The sequence below is a fragment of the Tribolium castaneum genome, unplaced genomic scaffold (genome assembly GCF_031307605.1).
Source record: "Tribolium castaneum strain GA2 unplaced genomic scaffold, icTriCast1.1 ptg000035l, whole genome shotgun sequence".
Lineage (NCBI taxonomy): Eukaryota > Metazoa > Arthropoda > Insecta > Coleoptera > Tenebrionidae > Tribolium > Tribolium castaneum.
Window position 1 is genome coordinate 687,164 of NW_026986637.1, and position 19,144 is coordinate 706,307.

Genomic DNA, 19,144 nt, shown 5'->3' on the forward strand with positions numbered 1-19,144 from the left:
GCAAAGTATTAGCTTTTTGCACATGTTCAATTAAAGTTTGCTTACTTCGAAGTATGTAATCGTCCGAAATATTTTTTTTTGTCAAAACTATAACGTAATTTGTTCTTTTGAGCTTGAATATAGAGTTTTCATTACGTTTTATAGTAGTTTACTCTACTCTAAGCATAGAATCAAACAGAGTAATCCGCTTTTGTTAAAACTGATACATAATTTGCTCTTATTTTCGAGAATAAGACGTTTTCAATATGCTTGATAAAATTTTTCTTGTTTATAGCAAGGAATCGTTTAAAATAAGCTGTATTTGCCTAAACTGATACGTAATTAGATATTTATGTATGGATACGAAGTTTTCAGTTTCTTTGACGTGAAATTTCTTGTTGCAAAAGGTAATACTTTGCTTTAAAACAACGCTTTATATGGTAATATGTGGTTTTGCATCTGCCCCATAAAAGTTCATTAGTTTCGAATCATAATTTCGTTTGAAATAAACAGTGCTGGTCAAAACTATAACGTAAATTATTTCTTTGAGACGAAATTTAAAGTTTTCATTAAGTTTTATACAAGTTTACTCTATTCTAAGTAAAGGAGTAATCAGGATAAATTGCTTTTATCTAGAGTAATATATAATTTGCAGTTTTCAGCCAGAATAAGACGTTTTTAATCTTTTTAATGTAAGTTTTCGTGTTCAAAATAAAGGATCGTCTAAAATAAGCAGTTTTTGTCCAGACTGAAACGTAATTCGAATTTCTGTGCCTAAATAAGGGGTTTTCAGTTTCTTTGATGTAAGGTTTCTTGTTTGTAACAATGAATTAACAAAAATAATTGGTTTTTATCCAAACTGTGGCATGAATCAGCTTTAAGACTATAACGCAAATCTTTTGTTTTGTGCTAAAATAAGACGTTTTTAGTCAGTTTGATATAAGCTTTCTTGTTCAAAGCAAAATATTGTCGAAAATCAACCGTTTTTGTCTAAACTGAAACAAAATTCGGTGGTTTGTGTCCGAATACAAAGTTTTCAGATTCTTTAGTGTTAGGTTTGCTGCTTCTTATTATTATTATTATTATTATTAACATAGATTCTTTGCTGAGGTTAACACCTTTATAGCAAAATATCAAGAAATACGGTTTCGTGTTAAATAAAACACCATTGAATAATGAAAAATGAAATACAATTTTAATCTACAGTTAAATTAGTTAATTAATAAAGGTTAATGTTAATTATTGTAATGTGTCATATTGATTCTTGAAGGAAGAAACAGTAACAGCTGCAACAACGTTATCAGGCAAGCCATTCCATATATCAAATGCACGATTTGTCAAATAATTCTTTCTAACGGTAGTCTTAAATGGTTCTTTTTTCAGCTTATAAGAATGACCTCTAAGTCTGTCATGATATTGAATTTGCAAGAAATTGCGTGTTACTCCAGGAAATAAACCATGAGTAAGCCGAAAAATTTGAATTGCATCTGCCCTGTTTTGACGAGCACGTAGATCTGGTATTTTGAGTATTTCAAGACGTTGTTCATATGAAACTTGTCTTAAACAGTGTGTCCATCTAGTTACCAGGTGCTGAGTTCTTTCCAGCAAATCAATATCCTTTAACAAATAAGGTCTCCAGACTGGAATGGCAAATTCCAAATGCGGCCTTATGTAAGTGATGTACACCTTTGAAATAAAACTGACTGAAGGATTTGGAAAAACATGCTTTAGCAAATAAAACATTTTACGCGCTCGACCCACTGATGCTAGACATTGCTCTGACCATCCTAACTTATCATTTACAATGACCCCTAGATCTTTGGTTGAGGTTTTTACACTCAGGAGTGTGCCATTTATATGGTAAAGGTACTTTGGGTTGTTGTGGCCACACTGAAGTACACAGCATTTTGCAATATTTAGTGGTATTTGCCACTTCTCGCTCCATTGGAAGATTAAATTAAGTTGGTCTTGCAAGTCCGTGACAAGTGGGTTAGCAAATAACTTAATATCATCCGCATATGCTGAATAGCTGTCCAGTGAAAACAATAAATCTGCTGTATATAACAAGAATAAAATTGGTCCAAGAACTGATCCCTGTGGGACCCCACTTAATACTGGTTTAGAGTACGAAAATTTACCACAGACTTTTACACAATAGTTTCGATTTGATAGAAACGCTCGGATCCAATCAAGCAAATTTCCTGTTACACCATAGGACTCCAGTTTTGCTAACAAGAGATTGTGAGGGACTTTATCAAAGGCTTTACTAAAATCAAGGTAAATTATGTCTACAGGTTGGTTAGTGTCTAACATTTTTGTCCATAGATTTGTGCAGGATAGCAAATTTGTGACAACTGACCTACCTGGTAAAAAGCCGTGCTGATGCTCAGGTATTAAATTATTTTTTCTCATGTAAGTTAATAGTTCCTTGACTATAACTTTTTCCATAATTTTACAGCATGTCGACGTGAGACTTACAGGTCTATAGTTAGCAGGATCAAGTTTATCTCCTGACTTGTACAAAGGCGTGATTGTTGCTTGCAACCACTCGTAGGGCAAAGTGCCTTGTAAGAATGATTTTGTCATAATTTTGGCAAGTGGGCCCGACAACGAAGCAGCACAAGTTCTCAGGAGTTTGGGAGGTATCTGATCCGGACCTGGAGCTGTATTTAATTTAATGGCACAGAGTTGGCTTTTTACCAGATCCGGAGTAAAATTAATATAAGACAACCCACTAAATGTACTTGTAGGCATAAATGACGGTATATTATTATTAATGTTTAAATTATAGGTAGCAGCAAAACTGTCCGCTAAAGTGTTTGCAGTTTCTGTATGATCGGAGCAGAGTAGACCTGAAGCATTTCGTACTAAAGGGACCGACACACGACTAGAGATAAATTTACGTACATGGGAATAAAATAGTTTTGGTTTATTTAATATAGAATTTTCATAATTACACCTGGCTATTTGTAAATCAGATTTTAGTTGGTTAGAAAATCTTTTATAAGCAGAAAAATTATCTTCAGTAGGCTTCCTTTTAAATTTTTTCCATAATTTAGCTTTGTATTTTATTTTGTCAAGCATGTGTTGATTTATCCACGGTTTATCTTTTCTCAGTCGGTTTGTAAACAGTCTGGAATTTGTTGTAATGCAAGTTTGTAAAATCGATTTAAAATGTTTCCATTGTTCTTCCGCATTTAGTGAATCTAAACCATTCCAGTCGTAAGTCAAGAGACTTTCGTCTATGCGAGTGTAGTCAACAATTGATGTTGTTTTAATTCTTGCATTTGGCTCTGAATATATCATAATTTGTAACTCAATTTCGATTTTTGAATGATCAGATGTACCTACAGGATTCGAAACGTTTAAAGACGATACAAGGTTAACGTCAGACAAAATTACCAAATCAAGTAATGAAGGACGTTGTTGGGATCTAAATCGTGTAGGTTCAGTGACTATTTGTGACAAATTATTCTCCAAGAGCAATTCAGAAAATTGTTTTTCGATGATTGTTTGACCTGTTGTGTTTTTAGCAGACCAGTCTATACATGGAAAATTGAAATCTCCCATGATAATTAAGTTAGGATACTGATTAATAGTTGATTGTATGGTATTAAATAGATTTTTATCATTTTCGTGATTGTTAAAAGACGCTCCTGTTGGTGGTCTGTAAATACATGCTATAACAAAGGTTTGTTCATTTCCTTCAAATTTTAACCATAGAGAATCATAAGGTTTAACAGATATGCAAATTTGAGTAATTTTAAAAAATTTTGAAATTTTAATTTTATCTACATAAAAACACACACCGCCACCTTTTTGAGATAGGCGATCATCTCTGTAAATAGAGTAATTTTCAATGTGTACAGCATCATCAGAGATAGACGGATTAAGCCAAGTCTCCGTGAGTGCGATAATAGAAGGTCTAAATTCAGTTACTTCTAATAACAAATCATTAAATTTTGAAGATAAAGATGCGATATTCGTATACAGAAGAGCCATTGAACAAGGGTAAATATTTAGTTTTTTTGATGTGAAATAATTTTTGGTACGTGGTTAACGTATTTAATTGTCAAGTCCTTTTCGCCAACATCAAGTCTTCGCTTTAATTCATCACGCAAATTGTTTAAATGCTTTAGTTGACCCGGGGTTTTATCATCACTAATAGTAATGTGAGCAAATTGTGGGTGCTGCAGCAAAGACGATTTTTTCTTCAAGCATAGACGTGCCATTTGTTGAGTTTTAAATTGCAATTTTAATAAGCGAGGTTTATCACCGACGGTTTTTCCTACGCGAAAAACATTTTCCGGACCAATCACAAGTGATGGATCAATGACCTCGAGGACATCATTTACCACATCCACGTCTTGTTTATTAGCGACAGGTTTAACATTGTACATAATAACATTGCACGCACGAGCCGACCTGTCCACAGATTCGGCGATAATTTCTTCGCGGTTTATAGCTTGAGACGTATTGTTATTAATAATAAGAGATTCGAGTTTGCTAAGACGCTCATCAAATGATGATTTTATGTCATTTACGAGTTTTTTAATTTCTGAAATTGCTGTGATAGTTACGTTGCATCTATTACAAAACAGTTTGATATTTGGAGAGCGAGACTGAGAAATAAAGGCGATTTCATTTTCGCTTATTTTGAGGCAACGACAGTGAATATTTAGCGAACAGCCGTCACACACCACGATAGGTGTATCACGACTTACGCTTTTAAAACAGTGGCAGCAATTAAATTCAGCCATTAAATTTAGTGATTTAAACTGAAATTAATGAAATTAATGTAGACAAAATTTGGACACCAGACGCTCACTCTGCGACAGAGCGATAAATACTAAATTTTCACTGCGCCGCGCCGCCGCGATACCAGCTGCTGCTGCTATAGAGGGGCGAGCGCTATCTTATACTGCCGCGATAAGATATAATTATGCGTATCTAATGACGGATATTAACGAATTAAACAAGAATAACTTACCGAAATCGCAAAAATAGTAATTTCCAGAGGAAACAACAACAACCACATACACCCAGATATCAAATTCAACAATCAACACCAAGAATCAACCACTGAAAATGAATCCCAAAGGCAAGAGCACGCAGAGACACGACTGCAATCTCATACGCACTCCATTCTTCTAACAAAGAATCAACGAAAATATTTTGTTTTAATACAAACTGCAATATAAAATGTCTTTATAGGACAAAACATGATGTTTGGCATCTGTTTATTAAAAATTTACTCGTTTGGAAGCATAGAATCATTCCAAATAAGCTATTCTCGTCGAAACTATAATGTAATTAGTATTTTGTGCTAGAATACAGCGTTTTTGTTAGATTTATTAACAATTTTGTCTATTTTAAGCAATGAAACGAATAGGATTAGCTGCCTTTATCCAAAGTGATACATAAATTGCTCTTTTATGCCAGATTAATACGTTTTTAGTCTGTTCGATGTAAGTTTTCTTGTTCAAAGCAAAAGATCGTCTAAAGTAAGCCGTTTTTGTTTGAACTGATGAACAATTCAGACTGAGAGTCAACAAAAATAATTTGTTTTAATCCAAACTGATAATTTTTGACCCTATAAGAGTCCTATAAGAGTCCGAGATACGCCGTTCTCGTCAAGTCTATAACGTAATTCGTTTTTTTGTGTCAGAATACGACGTTTTCTGTCTGTTTAATATAAGTTTTTAATAATAATAATAATAATAACAATAATAATAATAATAATAATAATAATAATAATAATAACAATAATAATAATAATAATAATAATAATAATAATAATAATAATAATAATAATAATAATAATAATAATAATAATAATAATAATAATAATAATAATAATAAAAATAATAATAGAAATAAAAGTAAGCTTAGTTTTCTAAGCAAAAATGAAGCTTATTTTGTGTGTTATATGAGCGCTTTCTCATTTCTATGCAAGAAATCATCTGTGATCTGTATTTTTAGGCAAGAAATTGTCTAAAATTAATAACTCATTTTAAAACTGGTATAAAAACATTTACTATACAAAAGTTAATAATACTAATAATAATAATAATAATAATAGTAATAATAATAATAATAATAGTAATAATAATAATAATAATAATAATAATAATAATAATAATAATAGTAATAAAAGAAATAATAATAATAATAATAATAATAATAATGATAATAATACTTATAATAATGAATTTCTTTCTAAATTAAAGCTTAGTTTTTCTAAGCAAAAATGATGCTTATTTTGTGTGTTATATGAGCGTTTTCTCATTTCTATGCAAGAGATCATCTGTGATCTGTGTTTTTAGGCAAGAAATTGAATAAAATTAATAACTCATTTTAAAACTGGTATAAAAACATTTACTATACAAAAGTTAATAATAATAATAATAATAATAATAATAATAATAATAATAATAATAATAATAATAATAATAATAATAATAATAATAGTAATAAAAAAAACAATAATAATAATAATAATAATAATAATAATAATAATAATAATAATGATAATAATACTTATAATAATAAATTTCTTTCTAAACTAAATTTAGTTTTTCTAAGCAAAAATGATGCTTATTTTGTGTTATCTGAGCGTTTTCTCATTTCTATGCAAGAGATCATCTGTGATCTGTGTTTTTAGGCAAGAAATTGTCTAAAATTAATAACTCATTTTAAAACTGGTATAAAAACATTTACTATACAAAAGTTATAATTGGTCTTTAATAATAATAATATTAATAATAGTAATAATAATAATAATAATAATAATAATAATAATAATAATAATAATAATAATAATAATAATAATAATAATAATAATAATAATAATAATAATAATAGTAATAATAATAATAAAAATAATAGTAATAATAATAATAATAATAAAAATAAAAATAATAGTAGTAGTAAAAGTAAGCTTAGTTTTCTAAGCCAAAATGAAGCTTATTTTGTGTTATATGAGCGTTTTCTCATTTCTATGCAAAAGATCATGTGTGATCTGTGTTTTAAGTTGTGTCAGAATACGACGTTTTCTGTCTGTTTAATATAAGTTTTTAATAATAATAATAATAATAATAATAATAATAATAATAATAATAATAATAATAATAACAATAATAATAATAATAATAATAATAATAATAATAGTAATAGTAACAAAAGTAATAATAATAATAATACTTTTAAAAAGGAAAAATGGAGCTTATTTTGTGTGTTACATGAGCGTTTTCTCATTTTTATGCAAAAGATCATGTGTGATCTGTGTTTTTAGGCAATCTAAGCCATTTTATAGTTTTTAATATTTAACAAAAATTTGCTTTAAAATAAAATGTTTGAAAAACCGAAATTAAACTAAATTAATTGTGTCTAACACTTTAGTAGAGGAAAAAGGAGGAGACATAAAAGTCACTAAAGTCTTAAAGTTGTCTTTAGTCGTCATATTAATAACAATAACATTTATAATAACAATACTAGTAGTACTAAATTTGCTTATATGCAAGCGCTTAATTAAGGTAACAGTTTTTTTGTTTTTTGCATATATCTCGAAAACAGTTACTCCTATCAATTTTTACTTTTTCACCAAAATTAAAGGTGATAAAATTTCCTACAAAATAGTTATTTGCATTTTTCATGTAGAACTAACCATAAGCGAGATATAAGTTTGAAAATAATTATTAATTAAAAAAAAGTGTTTTAACAGAAAATGTCTTGTGATTTAAAATACACTTAATTTGTTGGGTCCAATACTTTATTAGAAGAAAAAGGAGGTGACATAAAAGTCACTGAAGTCTTCAGAGTCGTTTTTAAATGCTGCATTTTTGACTTCGTCTCAAACATTGAAAACTGAATTACATTTTTGTTCAGTAACAGTTACAGTTTTCTTATTGGTTTTTTGCTTATATCTCGAAAACAGTTACTCCTATCAAATTTTATCTTTCTTTCAAAATTAAAGCTGATAAAATTTCCAACAAAATAGTTATTTACATTTTTCTTGTAGGACCAAGCATAAACGAGTTATAGAGTTGGATATAAATAATATTTAACAAAAATTTGCTTTAAAATAAAATGCTTGAAAAACCGGAATTAAACTAAATTAATTGTGTCTAACACTTTAGTAGAGGAAAAAGGAGAAGACATAAAAGTCACTAAATGTTTCAGAGTCGTCTTTAGTCGTCATATTAATAACAATATCATTAATAATAATAATACTAATAGTACTAAATTTGCTTATATGCAAACGCTTAATTAACGTAACATTTTTTTGGTTTCTTGCTTATATCTCGAAAACAGTTACTCCTATCAATTTTTATCTTTTTTTCAAAATTAAAGCTAATAAAATTTCCTACAAAATAGTTATTTGTATTTTTTTGTAGGACCAACCATAAGCGAGTTATAGAGTTGAATATAAATAATATTTAACAAAAATTTGCTTTAAAATAAAATGTTTGAAAAACCGAAATTAAACTAAATTAATTGAGTCTAACACTTTAGTAGAGGAAAAAGAAAAAGACATAAAAGTCACTAAAGGTTTCAGAGTTGTCTTTAGTTGTCATATTAATAACAATAACATTAATAATAATAATACTAATAGTACTAAATTTGCTTATATGCAAACGCTTAATTAAGGTAACAGTGTTTTGGTTTCTTGCTTATGTCTCGAAAACAGTTACTCCTATCAATTTTTATCTTTTTACTAAAATTCAAGCTGATAAAATTTCCTACAAAATAGTTATTTGCATTTTTCATGTAGGACTAACCATAAGCGAGATATATGATTGAAAATAATTAATATTTAAAAAAAAAGTGCTTTAACAGAAAATGTCTTGTGATTTAAAATACACTTAATTTATTGGGTCCAATACTTTATTAGAAGAAAAAGGGAGTGACATAAAAGTCACTGAAGTCTTCAGAGTCGTTTTTAAATGCTGCAGTTTCGTCTTCGTCTCAAACATTGAAAACTGAATTACATTTTTGTTCAGTAACAGTCACAGTTTTCTTATTGGTTTTTTGCTTATATCTCGAAAACAGTTACTCCTATCAATTTTTATCTTTCTGTCAAAATTAAAGCTGATAAAATTTCCTACAAAATAGTTATTTGCATTTTTCTTGTAGGACCAACCATAAGCGAGGTATAGAGTTGGATATAAATAATATTTAACAAAAATTTGCTTTAAAATAAAATGTTTGAAAAACTGAAATTAAACTAATTTAATTGTGTCTAACACTTTAGTAGAGGAAAAAGAAGAAGACATAAAAGTCACTAAAGGTTTCAAAGTTGTCTTTAATCGTCATATTAATAACAATAACATTAATAATAATAATACTAATAGTACTAAATTTGCTTATATGCAAACGCTTAATTAAGGTAACAATGTTTTGGTTTCTTGCTCATATCTCGAAAACAGTTACTCCTATCAATTTTTATTTTTTTACTGAAATTCAAGCTGATAAAATTTCCTACAAAATAGTTATTTGCATTTTTTATGTAGGACTAACCATAAGCGAGATATAAGATTGAAAATAATTAATATTTAAAAAAGAAATGCTTTAACAGAAAATGTCTTGTGATTTAAAATACACTTAATTTATTAGGTTCAATACTTTATTAAAAAAAAAAGGGGGTGACATATAAGTCACTGAAGTCTTCAGAGTCGATTTTAAATGCTGCATTTTCGTCTTCGTCTCAAACATTGAAAACTGAATTACATTTTTGTTCTGAAACGGTAACAGTTTTTACTTTGGTTTTTTGCTTATATCTCGAAAACAGTTACTCCTATCAATTTTTATCTTTCTTTCAAAATTAAAGCTGATAACATTTCCTACAAAATAGTTAATTGCATTTTTCTTGTAGGACCAACCATAAGCGAGTTATAAAGTTGAATATAAATAATATTTAACAAAAACTTGCTTAAAAATAAAATGTTTGAAATACTGAAATTAAACTAAATTAATTGTGTCTAACACTTTAGTAGAGAAAAAAGAAAAAGACATAAAAGTCACCAAAGTCTTCAGAATCGTTTTTAGTCGTCATATTAATAACAATAACATTAATAATAATAATACTAATAGTACTAAATCTGCTTATATGCAAGCGCTTTATTAAGGTAACAGTTTTTTGGTTTCTTGCTTATATCTCGAAAACAGTTACTCCTATGAATTTTTGTCTTTCTTTCAAAATTAAAGCTGATAAAATATTCTACAAAATAATTATTTGCAATTTTCTTGTAGGACCAACCATAAGCGAGTTATAGAGTTGGATATAAATAATATTTAACAAAAATTTGCTTTAAAATAAAATGTTTGAAAAACTGAAATTAAACTAATTTAACTGTGTCTAACACTTTAGTAGAGAAAAAAGGAAAAGACATAAAAGTAACTAAAGGTTTCAGAGTTGTCTTTAGTTGTCATATTAATAACAATAACATTAATAATAATAATACTAATAGTACTAAATTTGCTTATATGCAAACGCTTAATTAAGGTTACAGTGTTTTGGTTTCTTGCTTATATCTCGAAAACAGTTACTCCTATCAATTTTTATTTTTTTACTAAAATTCAAGCTGATAAAATTTCCTACAAAATAGTTATTTGCATTTTTCATGTAGGACTAACCATAAGCGAGATATATGATTGAAAATAATTAATATTTAAAAAAAAAGTGCTTTAACAGAAAATGTCTTGTGATTTAAAATACACTTAATTTATTAGGTCCAATACTTTATTAAAAAAAAAAGGGGGTGACATATAAGTCACTGAAGTCTTCAGAGTCGATTTTAAATGCTGCATTTTCGTCTTCGTCTCAAACATTGAAAACTGAATTACATTTTTGTTCTGAAACGGTAACAGTTTTTACTTTGGTTTTTTGCTTATATCTCGAAAACAGTTACTCCTATCAATTTTTATCTTTCTTTCAAAATTAAAGCTGATAACATTTCCTACAAAATAGTTATTTGCATTTTTCTTGTAGGACCAACCATAAGCGAGTTATAAAGTTGGATATAAATAATATTTAACAAAAACTTGCTTAAAAATAAAATGTTTGAAATACTGAAATTAAACTAAATTAATTGTGTCTAACACTTTAGTAGAGAAAAAAGAAAAAGACATAAAAGTCACCAAAGTCTTCAGAATCGTTTTTAGTCGTCATATTAATAACAATAACATTAATAATAATAATACTAATAGTACTAAATTTGCTTATATGCAAACGCTTAATTAAGGTAACAGTGTTTTGGTTTCTTGCTTATATCTCGAAAACAGTTACTCCTATCAATTTTTATCTTTTTACTAAAATTAAAGCTGATAAAATTTCCTACAAAATAGTTAATTGCATTTTTAATGTAGGACTAACCATAAGCGAGATATAAGTTTGAAAATAATTAAAATTTAAAAAAAAGTGCTTCAACAGAAAATGTCTTGTGATTTAAAATACACTTAATTTATTGGGTCCAATACTTTATTAGAAGAAAAAAGAGGTGACAGAAAGGTCACTGAAGTCTTTAGAGTCGTTTGTAAATGCTGCATTTTCGTCTTCGTCTCAAACATTGAAAACTGAATTACATTTTTGTTCAGTAACTGTTACAGTTTTCTTATTGGTTTTTTGCTTATATCTCAAAAACAGTTACTCCTATCAATTTTTATCTTTCTTTTAAAATTAAAGCTGATAAAGCTTCCTACAAAATAGTTGTTTGCATTTTTCTTGTAGGACCAACCATAAGCGAGTTATAGAGTTGGATATAAATAATATTTAACAAAAATTTGCTTTAAATAAAATGTTTGAAAAACCGAAATTAAACTAAATTAATTGAGTCTAACACTTTAGTAGAGAAAAAAGAAAAAGACATAAAAGTCACCAAAGTCTTCAGAATCGTTTTTAGTCGTCATATTAATAACAATAACGTTAATAATAATAATACTAATAGTACTAAATCTGCTTATATGCAAGCGCTTTATTAAGGTAACAGTTTTTTGGTTTCTTGCTTATACCTCGAAAACAGTTACTCCTATCAATTTTTATCTTTTTTTCAAAATTAAAGCTGATAAAATTTCCTACAAAATAGTTATTTGCATTTTTCTTGTAGGACCAACCATAAGCGAGTTATAGAGTTGGATATAAATAATATTTAACAAAAATTTGCTTTAAAATAAAATGTTTGAAAAACTGAAATTAAACTAATTTAATTGTGTCTAACACTTTAGTAGAGGAAAAAGAAGAAGACATAAAAGTCACTAAAGGTTTCAAAGTTGTCTTTAATCGTCATATTAATAACAATAACATTAATAATAATAATACTAATAGTACTAAATTTGCTTATATGCAAACGCTTAATTAAGGTAACAGTGTTTTGGTTTCTTGCTCATATCTCGAAAACAGTTACTCCTATCAATTTTTATCTTTTTACTAAAATTCAAGCTGATAAAATTTCCTACAAAATAATTATTTGCATTTTTTATGTAGGACTAACCATAAGCGAGATATAAGATTGAAAATAATTAATATTTAAAAAAGAAGTGCTTTAACAGAAAATGTCTTGTGATTTAAAATACACTTAATTTATTAGGTCCAATAATTTATTAGAAAAAAAGGGGGTGACATATAAGTCACTGAAGTATTCAGAGTCGATTTTAAATGCTGCATTTTCGTCTTCGTCTCAAACATTGAAAACTGAATTATATTTTTGTTCTGAAACGATAACAGTTTTTACTTTGGTTTTTTGCTTATATCTCGAAAACAGTTACTCCTATCAATTTTTATCTTTCTTTCAAAATTAAAGCTGATAACATTTGCTACAAAATAGTTATTTGCATTTTTCTTGTAGGACCAACCATAAGCGAGTTATAAAGTTGGATATAAATAATATTTAACAAAAACTTGCTTAAAAATAAAATGTTTGAAATACTGAAATTAAACTAAATTAATTGTGTCTAACACTTTAGTAGAGAAAAAAGAAAAAGACATAAAAGTCACCAAAGTCTTCAGAATCGTTTTTAGTCGTCATATTAATAACAATAACATTAATAATAATAATACTAATAGTACTAAATCTGCTTATATGCAAGCGCTTTATTAAGGTAACAGTTTTTTGGTTTCTTGCTTATATCTCGAAAACAGTTACTCCTATGAATTTTTGTCTTTTTTTCAAAATTAAAGCTGATAAAATTTCCTACAAAATAGTTATTTGCATTTTTCTTGTAGGACCAACCATAAACGAGTTATAGAGTTGGATATAAATAATATTTAACAAAAATTTGCTTTAAAATAAAATGTTTGAAAAACTGAAATTGAACTAATTTAATTGTGTCTAACACTTCAGTAGAGGAAAAAGGAAAAGACATAAAAGTCACTAAAGGTTTCAGAGTTGTCTTTAGTTGTCATATTAATAACAATAACATTAATAATAATAATACTTATAGTACTAAATTTGCTTATATGCAAACGCTTAATTAAGGTAACAGTGTTTTGGTTTCTTGCTTATATCTCGAAAACAGTTACTCCTATCAATTTTTATCTTTTTACTAAAATTCAAGCTGATAAAATTTCCTACAAAATAGTTATTTGCATTTTTCATGTAGGACTAACCATAAGCGAGATATATGATTGAAAATAATTAATATTTAAAAAAAAAGTGCTTTAACAGAAAATGTCTTGTTATTTAAAATACACTTAATTTATTGGGTCCAATACTTTTTTAGAAGAAAAAGGAAGTGACATAAAAGTCACTGAAGTCTTCAGAGTCGTTTTTAAATGCTGCAGTTTCGTCTTCGTCTCAAACATTGAAAACTGAATTACATTTTTGTTCAGTAACAGTCACAGTTTTCTTATTGGTTTTTTGCTTATATCTCGAAAACAGTTACTCCTATCAATTTTTATCTTTCTGTCAAAATTAAAGCTGATAAAATTTCCTACAAAATAGTTATTTGCATTTTTCTTGTAGGACCAACCATAAGCGAGTTATAGAGTTGGATATAAATAATATTTAACAAAAATTTGCTTTAAAATAAAATGTTTGAAAAACTGAAATTAAACTAATTTAATTGTGTCTAACACTTTAGTAGAGGAAAAAGAAGAAGACATAAAAGTCACTAAAGGTTTCAAAGTTGTCTTTAATCGTCATATTAATAACAATAACATTAATAATAATAATACTAATAGTACAATATTTGCTTATATGCAAACGCTTAATTAAGGTAACAGTGTTTTGATTTCTTGCTCATATCTCGAAAACAGTTACTCCTATCAATTTTTATTTTTTTACTAAAATTTAAGCTGATAAAATTTCCTACAAAATAGTTATTTGCATTTTTTATGTAGGACTAACCATAAGCGAGATATAAGATTGAAAATAATTAATATTTAAAAAAGAAGTGCTTTAACAGAAAATGTCTTGTGATTTAAAATACACTTAATTTATTAGGTCCAATACTTTATTAAAAAAAAAAGGGGGTGACATATAAGTCACTGAAGTCTTCAGAGTCGATTTTAAATGCTGCATTTTCGTCTTCGTCTCAAACATTGAAAACTGAATTACATTTTTGTTCTGAAACGGTAACAGTTTTTACTTTGGTTTTTTGCTTATATCTCGAAAACAGTTACTCCTATCAATTTTTATCTTTTTTTCAAAATTAAAGCTGATAACATTTCCTACAAAATAGTTATTTGCATTTTTCTTGTAGGACCAACCATAAGCGAATTATAAAGTTGGATATAAATAATATTTAACAAAAACTTGCTTAAAAATAAAATGTTTGAAATACTGAAATTAAACTAAATTAATTGTGTCTAACACTTTAGTAGAGAAAAAAGAAAAAGACAAAAAAGTCACCAAAGTCTTCAGAATCGTTTTTAGTCGTCATATTAATAACAATAACATTAATAATAATAATACTAATAGTACTAAATCTGCTTATATGCAAGCGCTTTATTAAGGTAACAGTTTTTTGGTTTCTTGCTTATATCTCGAAAACAGTTACTCCTATGAATTTTTGTCTTTTTTTCAAAATTAAAGCTGATAAAATTTCCTACAAAATAGTTATTTGCATTTTTCTTGTAGGACCAACCATAAACGAGTTATAGAGTTGGATATAAATAATATTTAACAAAAATTTGCTTTAAAATAAAATGTTTGAAAAACTGAAATTAAACTAATTTAATTGTGTCTAACACTTTAGTAGAGAAAAAAGAAAAAGACATAAAAGTCACTAAAGGTTTCAGAGTTGTCTTTAGTTGTCATATTAATAACAATAACATTAATAATAATAATACTAATAGTACTAAATTTGCTTATATGCAAACGCTTAATTAAGGTAACAGTGTTTTGGTTTCTTGCTTATATCTCGAAAACAGTTACTCCTATCAATTTTTATCTTTTTACTAAAATTCAAGCTGATAAAATTTCCTACAAAATAGTTATTTGCATTTTTCATGTAGGACTAACCATAAGCGAGATATATGATTGAAAATAATTAATATTTAAAAAAAAAGTGCTTTAACAGAAAATGTCTTGTTATTTAAAATACACTTAATTTATTGGGTCCAATACTTTTTTAGAAGAAAAAGGAAGTGACATAAAAGTCACTGAAGTCTTCAGAGTCGTTTTTAAATGCTGCAGTTTCGTCTTCGTCTCAAACATTGAAAACTGAATTACATTTTTGTTCAGTAACAGTCACAGTTTTCTTATTGGTTTTTTGCTTATATCTCGAAAACAGTTACTCCTATCAATTTTTATCTTTCTGTCAAAATTAAAGCTGATAAAATTTCCTACAAAATAGTTATTTGCATTTTTCTTGTAGGACCAACCATAAGCGAGTTATAGAGTTGGATATAAATAATATTTAACAAAAATTTGCTTTAAAATAAAATGTTTGAAAAACTGAAATTAAACTAATTTAATTGTGTCTAACACTTTAGTAGAGGAAAAAGAAGAAGACATAAAAGTCACTAAAGGTTTCAAAGTTGTCTTTAATCGTCATATTAATAACAATAACATTAATAATAATATTACTAATAGTACAATATTTGCTTATATGCAAACGCTTAATTAAGGTAACAGTGTTTTGGTTTCTTGCTCATATCTCGAAAACAGTTACTCCTATCAATTTTTATTTTTTTACTAAAATTTAAGCTGATAAAATTTCCTACAAAATAGTTATTTGCATTTTTTATGTAGGACTAACCATAAGCGAGATATAAGATTGAAAATAATTAATATTTAAAAAAGAAGTGCTTTAACAGAAAATGTCTTGTGATTTAAAATACACTTAATTTATTAGGTCCAATACTTTATTAAAAAAAAAAGGGGGTGACATATAAGTCACTGAAGTCTTCAGAGTCGATTTTAAATGCTGCATTTTCGTCTTCGTCTCAAACATTGAAAACTGAATTACATTTTTGTTCAGTAACAGTCACAGTTTTCTTATTGGTTTTTTGCTTATATCTCGAAAACAGTTACTCCTATCAATTTTTATCTTTCTGTCAAAATTAAAGCTGATAAAATTTCCTACAAAATAGTTATTTGCATTTTTCTTGTAGGACCAACCATAAGCGAGTTATAAAGTTGGATATAAATAATATTTAACAAAAACTTGCTTAAAAATAAAATGTTTAAAAAACTGAAATTAAACTAAATTAATTGTGTCTAACACTTTAGTAGAGAAAAAAGAAAAAGGCATAAAAGTCACCAAAGTCTTCAGAATCGTTTTTAGTCGTCATATTAATAACAATAACATTAATAATAATAATACTAATAGTACTAAATCTGCTTATATGCAAGCTCTTTATTAAGGTAACAGTTTTTTGGTTTCTTGCTTATATCTCGAAAACAGTTACTCCTATGAATTTTTGTCTTTCTTTCAAAATTAAAGTCGATAAAATATTCTACAAAATAGTTATTTGCATTTTTCTTGTAGGACCAACCATAAGCGAGTTATAGAGTTGGATGTAAATAATATTTAACAAAAATTTGCTTTAAAATAAAATGTTTGAAAAACTGAAATTAAACTAATTTTACTGTGTCTAACACTTTAGTAGAGAAAAAACGAAAAGACATAAAAGTCACTTAAGGTTTCAGAGTTGTCTTTAGTTGTCATATTAATAACAATAACATTAATAATAATAATACTAATAGTTCTAAATTTGCTTATATGCAAACGCTTAATTAAGGTAACAGTGTTTTGGTTTCTTGCTTATATCTCGAAAACAGTTACTCCTATCAATTTTTATCTTTTTACTAAAATTCAAGCTGATAAAATTTCCTACAAAATAATTATTTGCATTTTTTATGTAGGACTAACCATAAGCGAGATATATGATTGAAAATAATTAATATTTAAAAAAAAAGTGCTTTAACAGAAAATGTCTTGTGATTTAAAATACACTTAATTTATTGGGTCCAATACTTTATTAGAAGAAAAAGGAAGTGACATAAAAGTCACTGAAGTCTTCAGAGTCGTTTTTAAATGCTGCAGTTTTGTCTTCGTCTCAAACATTGAAAACCGAATTACATTTTTGTTCAGTAACAGTCACAGTTTTCTTATTGGTTTTTTGCTTATATCTCGAAAACAGTTACTCCTATCAATTTTTATGTTTCTGTCAAAATTAAAGCTGATAAAATTTCCTACAAAATAAATATTTGCATTTTTCTTGTAGGACCAACCATAAGCGAGTTATAGAGTTGGATATAAATAATATTTAACAAAAATTTGCTTTAAAATAAAATGTTTGAAAAACTGAAATTAAACTAATTTAATTGTGTCTAACACTTTAGTAGAGAAAAAAGAAGAAGACATAAAAGTCACTAAAGGTTTCAAAGTTGTCTTTAATCATCATATTAATAACAATAACATTAATAATAATAATACTAATAGTACTAAATTTGCTTATATGCAAACGCTTAATTACGGTAACAGTGTTTTGGTTTCTTGCTCATATCTCGAAAACAGTTACTCCTATCAATTTTTATCTTTCTTTTAAAATTAAAGCTGATAACATTTCCTACAAAATAGTTATTTACATTTTTCTTGTGGGACCAACCATAAGCGAGTTATAAAGTTGGATATAAATAATATTTAACAAAAATTTGCTTAAAAATAAAATGTTTGAAATACTGAAATTAAACTAAATTAATTGTGTCTAACACATTAGTAGAGAAAAAAGAAAAAGACATAAAAGTCACCAAAGTCTTCAGAATCGTTTTTAGTCGTCATATTTATAACAATAACATTAATAATAATAATACTAATAGTACTAAATCTGCTTATATGCAAGCGCTTTATTAAGGTAACAGTTTTTTGGTTTCTTGCTTATATCTCGAAAACAGTTACTCCTATAAATTTTTGTCTTTTTTTCAAAATTAAAGCTGATAAAATTTCCTACAAAATAGTTATTTGCATTTTTCTTGTCGGACCAACCATAAGCGAGTTATAGAGTTGGATATAAATAATTTTTAACAAAAATTTGCTTTAAAATAAAATGTTTGAAAAACTGAAATTAAACTAATTTAATTGTGTCTAACACTTTAGTAGAGGAAAAAGGAAAAGACATAAAAGTCACTAAAGGTTTCAAAGTTGTCTTTAATCATCATATTAATAACAATAACATTAATAATAATAATACTAATAGTACTAAATTTGCTTATATGCAAACGCTTAATTACGGTAACAGTGTTTTGGTTTCTTGCTCATATCTCGAAAACAGTTACTCCTATCAATTTTTATCTTTCTGTCAAAATTAAAGCTGATAAAATTTCCTACAAAATAGTTATTTGCATTTTTCTTGTAGGACCAACCATAAGCGAGTTATAGAGTTGGATATAAATAATATTTAACAAAAATTTGCTTTAAAATAAAATGTTTGAAAAACTGAAATTAAACTAATTTAATTGTGTCTAACACTTTAGTAGAGGAAAAAGAAGAAGACATAAAAGTCACTAAAGGTTTCAAAGTTGTCTTTAATCGTCATATTAATAACAATAACATTAATAATAATAATACTAATAGTTCTAAATTTGCTTATATGCAAACGCTTAATTAAGGTAACAGTGTTTTGGTTTCTTGCTCATATCTCGAAAACAGTTACTCCTATCAACTTTTATCTTTTTACTAAAATTCAAGCTGATAAAATTTCCTACAAAATAATTATTTGCAT

General features: G+C 26.9%; 1 long non-coding RNA gene across 1 annotated transcript; it reads left to right on the forward strand.

Moving 5' to 3' along the window:
- Positions 1-1,666: 1,666 nt before the first annotated feature.
- Positions 1,667-5,100, forward strand: LOC135267467 (uncharacterized). Its single transcript, XR_010335889.1, has 4 exons — positions 1,667-2,369; positions 2,438-2,719; positions 2,771-3,990; positions 4,987-5,100. It is a non-coding gene; the product is annotated as an uncharacterized LOC135267467 (long non-coding RNA).
- Positions 5,101-19,144: the final 14,044 nt, after the last annotated feature.